This window comes from Lepidochelys kempii, chromosome 1, assembly GCF_965140265.1.
Source record: "Lepidochelys kempii isolate rLepKem1 chromosome 1, rLepKem1.hap2, whole genome shotgun sequence".
Classification (NCBI taxonomy): Eukaryota; Metazoa; Chordata; order Testudines; family Cheloniidae; genus Lepidochelys; species Lepidochelys kempii.
In genome coordinates this window covers 131380841-131389269 of record NC_133256.1, presented here as the reverse complement: position 1 = coordinate 131389269, position 8429 = coordinate 131380841, and positions in this window count along the sequence as shown.

Below are 8429 nucleotides of genomic sequence, written 5' to 3'. Positions count from 1 at the left end.
AGTTATATTTTCAGATTATAACAGGAACCATTCTTTTGGCCGAGTAGAAAGGACATATTTTTCCCTCTCTGGACAGGATGACTCAGGAAGAAGTGAAAAAGCCAATAGCTGCCTTTTCATTTACCTCATATCCCTAACCAACCAAATGAGTATTTGAAATAACTGTAGGTGTCACTTTGTGATGTTAGAAAGAACTCTTCAGGAAAACACTTCTTGGTGTAGAGGCAGAGGAGATCATATACCTTTCCCAAGATTCAGGTAGAATCCAACTCACTTTAGGAGTGTTTGCAGTGGGTTGGAAGAGGAGGTTAATCCCTAACAATCTGTAATCTGCATTGGAAATCACCACACTGACTTTAGCTCAGCCGTGCTTAAAACAGAGAAATATTGAATAGAACTGGAATAGTGACAGTCTCCTCCTGGAAACTTACCAGAGGTTGACTCATGAATGTCCTCAGATTCACAGTGCATCAACAGCAGTATTTCATCAACAAGAAATCTATCCACTGCTGTATAGAAGATCAGAGTAAAAGTAATTCACTTCCACAGATTGAAAAACAATATACAACTTCTCTTCAACAAATTGTACTTAAAATAGGCACCTAGCCACTGTACAAGACAGCTTCAGGTCATCTACCAATGACACTGGTTGAAGAAAGCCAGTGAAAACTAATTTGAACTTTGCTGTAACACACCTGTCAGAATGGCAGACATTTGAAGCTTTCCAGGACATGGACTGTGTATTCATCTGTGTTTGTAGTGGGCTCCCATCCTGGTTTGGGACCTTTGGCGGCTACCATAATACAAATGATTAATAATGAGTTGTTTCACCGTGATCCACGTGTCTGTTTCTTTACTGAAAAGTACTTTTTGAAATGGTCAAGGGGGAGAAAGCTGTATGACTGTGTGTTGCAGTAAGCTTGGCAGCCAATGTGCAGAAACTTCGCAACATATAACAAATTCCTATTACTTGATGTTCCTCTCAGTCACATGACAAGTTTGCCAAATAGAGATCAGCCTGCCACAGTCCCTCAAAATGGAGTAAATACTAATTAATATCAAGATGTTAATGATCTACAGCAATACTCCCCCACTGCAACCTGTTGCAGAGGAAAAGGGGGTCTGATCCTCCTTACTCTCCAGGCTGCCACCGCGACCCTCACCAGGAAAAGCGGCATAAAGAAAGAAAGAAAGAAGTAGTAGTTCCAATATGATCCTGAATCTCTTTAGAATCGGTTGACAAAGGGGTGGGGCTAACTCAGAGACAAAAGGGTTTTAAAAAGCCAGCTCCTAAGCGACCAGAGGAGTTAGCGAACAAGGGTGTTTTGTGAGGGAGTTCTCCAGGTCATAGGCAACGACTCTGTGGGTGCCTCCTAGGCAAGGCTGAGAGCTTCTTAACCAGGCTCTAGCCTGCCATCCTTTGATCCCTAATCCCTTTAGGATACTTTGACAAGGGGATGGGGCTAACTCAGGAAGAACAGGGGTTTAAAAAGCCAGCTCCTAAGTGACCAGAAGAGCTAGTGAACAGGGGAGTTTTGCGAGGCAGTTTAGAGAGGGAATGTGAGTACCAAATATACCTAATAAACAGTCTCTAAATGTAAACAAATAACGCCCCCCTCCAAAAAACCCCCTCCTCTCATGCAAAGAACAAACAAAACAAAACCTCTGCAAGAGTAAAAACAATGCAGGCAGAAGTCCAGCAGCACAGTGGGGGCTATCCAGTTTATTGCGCTGAACACAGCATGTACGACTACCTGCCCAGATGAACTGAAAGCCCTTTAAGACCGTGGAGCTTCAGGAAGCAGTTCAAATCTTTGCAACCAAGAAGGCATGGAAAGCACCACTTTGACTATTCAAACAGATAAAAATGCCAGTGTTTACTATGCAGACAAGAAAAGTTAAATTTGCTGTTCAGGTGTTAGAAAGTTAAATGTCATTTAAAATTTTTGAACAAGGCATTTTAAGTTGTTAGTTCTCCTTTATTGGGGTAGGTAGCAGAGCAGTACCATGAGAGGAGCAGAACAGGAAGAAGGCAGAATTGAGACCATTCCAAGTGTTGGCCCAAGCGAGAGGGCATGGAGGCGTCATTTGAGCTCCCCGCCTCAGGTGTCAAAATGTTATGGGCTGGCCCTGGCGGTGGGGGAGGGGTGGGGGGAAGGGGGGTTCAGTGAGACTCCAGCAGCTCCTGTCCACCACTGGGGGGTGGGGGAGAGGGCAGGGGGATCCCACCAGCTCCCCTCCGCCACAGGATGGGGCAAGGGGACGCTGGCAGCTTCCCACTATGGTGTCGGCAGGGGGATTCCAAGAGCTCCCTGTCACTGGGGAGGGGGCAGGGAAAACCTGCTGCTCCCCTCTGCCGCTGGGGGCAGGGGTACTCTGGAGCTCTGAGTCCCCATGGGTGGTGGGGGCCCCAGCACTCTCAGCCACCCTGCAGCCGCCCAGTCCCTTCCCATTTCATCATGGATATTTTTAGTAAAAGGCAGGGACAGGTCACGGGAAATAAAGAAAGTGTCACAGAAGCCAGTGACCTGTTCCTGCCTTTTACTAAAAATATCCATGATGAAATCTTAGCCTTACCGATGATTTTCTTTGTGCAACTGAGCTGTCTCCCAACACAGGATATTTGGACTTTGCCTCTTTTTGTGCAAAAACCAACACACTTTAGACTTGTCCATGGTGTTGAAGAACCTGGGCACCCCTCTTCTTCTCCCTTGCAAGATGAGCACTGCCAAAGCTGAATGAACACACTACAATTTTCAGAGGGGTAGCCATGTTAGTCTGGATCTGTAAAAGCGGCAAAGAGTCCTGTGGCACCTTTAGACTAACAGACATATTGGAGCATAAGCTTTCGTGGGTGAATACCCACTTCGTCAGATGCACGTCACATGCATGTGACATGCATCTGATGAAGTAGGTATTCACCCACGAAAGCTTATGCTCCAATAAGTCTGTTAGTCTATAAGGTGAAATTTGCATGTGACATGCATCTGACGAAGTGGGTATTCACCCATGAAAGCTTATGCTCCAATACATCTGTTAGTCTATAAGGTGCCACAGGACTCTTTGCCGCTTTTACACTACAATTTATTTTTGATTAACTTTACATTTCTTGACCATAACAAGCTTATTCAACTGAGTTAGCAAGGGATGGTTAAAGTTTCTAAATTTCAAAGTTGGTTTCATTTCAAAGTTTTTTTAAATGTTTTATGATTTTCTTTCAAGGATTTAATTTTTTAATCAAAAGTATTGAGATTATAAAAAATTAATATTACCCAAATCCTAATTTTTGATAAACAAAATACTGTAATGTCCTTTTTGATAATGTTAATCAAAATTTTGAGAAAAAAGATTGAAATAATGGCACATTTTTATGCCATTTTCATTTTTGTGCCATTTCAATTTTGTACTCAAAATTTTGATTGACAATTTGATATAAAAATATTAAAACTGTTGCTTGAAGGAACAGTACCACCTTATCTATCTTGTCCAATTATTTTTTTTAACAACCAATTTTTCAGCAACAAATTTATTTCCATGTACCTCTCAATAAAACACAGGCCTTTCTCTTTGCTTTTGCTAGCTACTGATGCTAGCACCATTGAAATCCACAGCTCGAGTGAGCTACACGGCTTACTAGATGATAACACTGCTGATGCTGAATCATGAAAATTCTCATTTTCCAAAGGCCAATGTTCAACAAAAAACACTTTCTACCAGTGCTGTTAATCTTATACATGACCCCTGAAGAGGCCATTGTAAAGATACCCAAGGAACTTATCATCAGGAGGAGTGGACTGAGAGAGATGTCAGCCCCAGAAAATAAATCAGGTAAACTGTTTGTTCTGGATAATAACCTCTCCCTTAGCCCATGACATATGAGGCATAGCAAGGAGCAAGAAAATATTAGTTGGGTGGGAGAGCTAAGTAGGACAGAAGGCAAAATGTTCATCCCTCTATCATATTAGTGGTAATCTATTTTGGGGGCACTGCTTTGGATACATCCCCGCTGAAGGATATTTCTGCACAAGAATGAATGTCAAGTATATTTTGCTTTAGAAAATGTCGCTGAATGGCAGCTTCAAAGATTTCCTCTGGGGTGGCGGATGCCCCTTCTGCCAGGGATACTTCTCTGGGCTCTGGTTTCTTCTGGAATCCACCTACCAGTGTCTGGTTTTCTTCATTTATAGACCAGCAGCCAGACAATCCTCTGAAGTGGATCCAGGGGTCTCTTCTTTTAAGTTGATCACATCCCCATGTGCCTAAAGAGTGGAGAAAGTCCGATGGGCAATTTCCTATGAAATCTCAGGGGACCATGCTCTGTGTAAGAATGGATACACAGGAGTCCCCTGGTTTTCTCAGCTGAGCTGTGGTAATCATCAGTACTAACGTGAATATCATAGGGTACAAAACAGGCTAAAGGGTAACCTTTTGTACTGCCAATTTCCAAAGGTGAACCAAAGGAATTGCTAGTAACGGGGCTTGAGTGGAATATGCAGCTAATCTTTTGTCAACTCCATCAACCTTAGGTCTCATGAAGCGACTGTAGTGATAGCAGAAAATATTTCCCTATCCGGAATTTTATTTTCTTCATTCTCTGGCTCATCCTTTATTGGACTGAGATACCCTGGACCCTTCTTGGTCTTCTTCTGACTCTGAAGATGGACTCAAGCCCTATGTATCTTTTGTCTTGAGGGACAAGCTCTATTGCCCCTACCTTTAGCAGGTGTGAGATTTCCTTCAAGAAAATGTGATGTTTCTTATCTGAGAAATGGGATATCTCACTTTATTGATACAGGCCTACACTTGGATGGAAGCAGGCCTGGTTGCAGTTTAGAAAGTGGTGATTAAACCCATACCTAAGCTCTGTAACTATTCTGTGTTGCCCTCTGGTGTAGCAGGTCCAGGCCATAACTGTGGAGAAAGAGAATACCCTTCTCTGCTGCCTTTGTTGTGGGTAGGAACAAAAGGATCTTTTGTGTATATGGGGTTCGTAGTCCTTGGGACTTTTGCTGGAATGGAGGCTGAATGGTTTGGCCTGTCTGTGTTACTGAGCACCACTTTCTTGAATTTCTCCCCAAACAGGATCTAACTGAGAACCGAAGCATTGTTCAAGTATCCACTGTCCAGAATTTAAAACAAAGTTGACACCTGGCCACTGAATTTTCTATCAGGGCTCTCACTACCAGCCTCACAGAGTTCGTGAATTGGTCCACGTCAAATGCAGTAGTTCAGAGTATCTTTTTCACAGTGCTGACTTGAATTAGTCAGGCTTATTAGGTCTTTGTACCAGGACATTATGGCTTTAGAGGCTGCTCCTGAAGCCTCCAAGTCCCTTCTCTGGTTGAATTCTATCTTTCTGTCCATGGGATCTTTGAGAGGGAAAATTCCCCTAGTCTACGCTGTCAGGATGCAGAGAGAATCTTTGGTTTCTCAGACGCTAGGATTTCATCAACTAAGTCTTCTCCCCTTTGTTGTGCATTTATACACTCGTCTCTAAAGACCTCTTTGAAGGAGTGGTGTAGAGGGACGGCGAATTCTGTCTCAGTGCTTGAGAGGAGATTTTTGCCATGGGCTTTAGCCACTTGTTCTCTCTAGGTAGATATCAGTAGCACCCACCATGGTTTCTTCCCCATTGTTTCAAACACATCTCTGGGTCTGTGTAAAAACCTCTTCCTGTTCTTCTATCTCAGTGTTATTATGGGCTGAAGTCAAAAGTTCTGCTTTCTGGAGAAAGGTGTTAGAGCTGATGTCAGGAAAACAGGACCTAGATGGATTTTTAGCTCTTTTCCTCTGGTTTTTAGATTTTGTTCTTTGCCTTTTTGTGAACATTTTTGTCATCTTTTGAAGAGATTTTAGTTGTTCTCTTTTCTTGTCTGGTGTTCCCTTTTTGGTAACAACCTACATAAAGAGAAATATCCCTGTTGCGAACAAGGGAAGGCAGTAAGGATGACAAATTCCTTGCCAAGTGACTCATTTACTCATGTAAGAATCTGGAATGGGCCTTAAAACTTTTAAAGATGCTTTTGGGGAGCTTGGGTCTTTATCCATGAAGTTGCATGAGATCTTAATGGGTGAAGATGTTCTTGTCCTTTCATTGCTAGTGTTACTGAACTATGAAAATGAATGTATATTCAGAGCTGGGAAGAAAGCATGGGTGGCTCTGGAAAGGCCACTACATTGAGTGAGACAGCTGCACTATTACATCTTCATAGCCATAGGTATCACAAATTACATCTTTTATTCTATTGCTTTAAAGATATGAGCATCTGCCAGAAGTACCTTTTTTATGAGGGCTCATTGTTGTAGGTGCTACTTGTAAAATGGTATTTTTCTTGCTAAGCAGAAAAGCAGAAACAAATTACATTTTTAGCTTAATAGTAATTAATTTCTTAAAATTTCTCTGAAATTGTTGCTCAAAAAAGTACTAATATAATATAGTGCTGACTAAAGAACCAGCTATAGTGCAAACAGGTATTGGGCAAACTTTCCATACTGCTGCAAATTACAGATTCAGACCAAACTTTCCACGCTGCCCAGATGTTATATTCCCAGTCCTCTCTTGAATCAAGAATGGCAGCCAGGCCTAATTTTTGGAGGAGTATTTGTTATGTAGACTATTGGCTGCTAAAGAGACTTCTGTGAGACCCACTGAACTCATTTTCACTAGTAGTCCAAATTAATACATTTCTTGTTTTAACTCATGCCATACTTCTTAGTATGGGTTGAAATAACCTGTGTGAAAAACAATATAACAAAATGTTTGAGGACATTGTTTGCCTTTTCTTGAGTGTCTATTGATGGGATGAAGGGTAAATGGACACCAAAGAAAAGTGATTAATAGGTCATGCTTACTTCTTGGCATCTAGAGGGTAACTAAAAAAAAAAAAATTACAAAAAAATTCTAACTGTAAGGGTAGTTAAGCTCTGGAATAGGCTTCCAGGGAGTTTGTGGAATCTGTTATTGAAAGTTTTAAAGAACAGGTTGAACAAACACCTGGAATCAGGAATGTTCTAGGTTTATTTGGTCCTGCCGTAGTGCAGATGGCAGGACTTGAGTTCCTGAGGTCTCTTCCATCCCTACTTTTTTATGATTCTATGAAAATACACCATATCAAAACCAGAGCCCAGGAAGGATGTAACTTGTGAAAGGAGGTCATTGGGCATGACAGTTAGGGTAAGATGGACGTCATGATGGACTATGAGCAAGATGCATACCATGCCCACTAATTGTAGCCTCCTCCAGTGACTAGGCAATGTGTTGACAGAGAATATTAGATAACCAAGGACAGGCCAGATAAGTGAGCATGCGGCTAGAGATGGTTGTGAGTTGTTGGTGCTGGAGTTAATGAGTTAGGCAACTAATTCCTTTGGCAGGCTTCTGACAGACCTTTCGCTCGAGTGAACAGACAGTGCAGTGAGGCTGTCACACAAAATCTCTTACTGATTATGTTCTCATACGTCACGCAGGGGCATCTTATGTGCACTGCAGGTACCAGCTTGCATGGGATAAAGCTTTTCAATATCCTACATCTCTCGCTACTATATGTACATTTTAAGGCTCTCCACATATTCGGAAAACCCAGATGGGTTAACATATAGGACCCCTCAGAGATTAGCCGCTAGGGGAACCATTAGAAGGAACTGATAGGAGGATCAGAACAGCTCCACTCTGCTTGAGCACCAAGTCCATTGGAGCACCAAGATGCTTTTCATGTAGTGGGGGTGGGTAGATAAACAAACAGCTCTGCTAGCCACCTCTAGATATAGCTAACAGAAAAGAATTTACACGCTTACTGCATGAACTTAAGTACTGTGGTTACATTTTTTAAAATCATCTTGGGGATTTATACACATCTTCTCTTAAAATTAATGAGAGACACAAGGTGGGTGAGATAATCTGTTCTAGTGGACCAACTTCTGTTGGTGAAAGAGACAAGTTTTCGAGAGCCACAGAGCTCTTCTTCAGGTCCATGGAGGTCAAAAGCTGGTCTCTTTCACCATGTCTCTCATATACCCTGGGACCAACATGGCTACAACAACACTGCAAACTTTAAAACTAATGTAAGATGTTTGTCTAAATCTTCTAGAGAGCTGTGAAAACTTCAACTGGCACCTGTAATCAAGGGCATGTCCCAGCTGCATTTATGACATCTATACTGGTCGTGGTGCCACACCTCAAGCAACGTGGTGGATTTAAAGCCTTGTCTATGTGAGAAAATTATACAATTTAACTAAATTGATTTAGACACTTATTTAGTTAGCCCCTTTTTATGGACACTTACTCTGGTATAAAAGTGCTTTATATGTATTTCACTTAAATTGATTCTTTACCATCTGGACTGCTCAATATTTAGTTATGCCCTTTTGGAAACAGAGTGTTTTTAAATAGAAGGGCCATTTGGGGAAAACAAAATTCTACAATAAATATG